The following is a 1,691-nucleotide window of genomic DNA, read 5'->3' on the forward strand; positions in this document are numbered from 1 at the left end:
AAAAAAGAGAGAATTATAAACTACCCAAAACATGGTTCTTTAAGATTTTACCTTTATTTTTTAAAATTAGATTTGTATAATAAACCGGTTTTGTATACAGTAATATTAAGTAAGACTCAAATATGTAAAATGAAAACTATAGGCATCTAGCAATGGATAGTTAAACCAAAAGTGAACTAGACATATGATCTGATACGTAAGTACATATGCACACACCCATCCACATCATCGCCCAGCTGTTAAACCTCCTGTTTATTCAGTCATTGAGTTTCCCTTGTGAGCAACTTTCACTCGCCTCTATCGCTATCTCTCCTGTTGTTTACACTGATGCTCATTATTGCTGTTTTTGTCAAATACAAGTGTTGCACTGGAACATCTGCCCCTGTCTTGTCGACTTGTTTTTCCTGCATTCTTTTCTCTTTCTGTTGATCTGTATGGAGAGCTTCTGAGAACAAGGACATTAAACCAGAGGTGTAATGTAGTCTACTGTATAAAGTGGATGGGGGGATTTCCCTCCCAGCTTTACAAACATTGGTTCCAGAGAGAAATCCAGTGTGGACCATTACATTCACCACTGCATCTTGAAACAATGATCACTAAGCAATACACAAGAATTCTTTAGATCAATGCATCAGTTTTAAGAACTCAGCCAATAGATTTCATTGAATTATGTATGCTGGTTCTCCCAACATGACATTAAAATAAACAAGATTTCAATGAACAAAATTGACTCAGAGGAAAAATATGAACTTTAACCCTGTATTATGCAAATCCTTCAATTTAAAAAATGTAAAAAACTACTTTTAAATGTAAAAGTAGTGAATTAGCTAATAACCACTGGTTGCCAATGACTTGTGATGTCTGCCTGCTTCTCAGCGAACTCATACAAAATATGCTTAAGACTTCTAGTTTAAAATCTATGGAACATGGCATATAGATAATTTATAGGCAACATAAGTCAATTCATTTTTAGTTATATAGTGGCAAATCACATCAATCGTCCCCTCAAAATGTTTGGCAGTAATGGGAAGGAAAAACTTCATTTTAACAGGAAGAAACCTCTGGCAGAACCAGGATCAGGGAGGGACAGCGATCTGCTGTGACCGGCTGGTGGTCAGGGGAGGATGATGGGATTAAAGAAAAGATGCACTGTGGAAGAAAGTCACAGATTAATAACAACCGCAGAGTGGCGTACAATTTTTAATTCAGTGTATATACATATCAAATGACAACAGTGGTTGCCTCTTAATACAAAGAAAACATATATTAATTATAAATGCATAGTGAGTGAAGAAATGCATCATCGAAAGCCCTCAGCAGTCTAGGCCTATTGCAACGTAAGGAAGGGAGGATTCAGGGAATATATGTATGTATACAATAAACAACAATAAAGCAAAATGGTAGCTGTGTTAGTAGAATGCACTGAAACTGTTTTAAGAGCCGTAACAAAAGCAGATGCAATATACATGCAGTGAAAATGTCCATGAATATTTCGAGAAAAATTGTCAGCATTCTAAAAACTTAATAAAGTAAATATAGAAAAATATATTTAATGCCACATGGGTAAGAAATTATGACCTTAAGTGTAATTTCATATTAAAACCACCTGGCTGATCTGTGCTGTTGTATTTGGAGAATTATGGTTGATATGTAAAATCCATCTGCTAAATTCAGCTATTATACAAATCTCT

The sequence above is a fragment of the Pundamilia nyererei genome, unplaced genomic scaffold, assembly GCF_000239375.1.
Source record: "Pundamilia nyererei isolate P.nyererei 1_Seehausen unplaced genomic scaffold, PunNye1.0 scaffold00065, whole genome shotgun sequence".
In the NCBI taxonomy this organism is placed as follows: Eukaryota; Metazoa; Chordata; class Actinopteri; order Cichliformes; family Cichlidae; genus Pundamilia; species Pundamilia nyererei.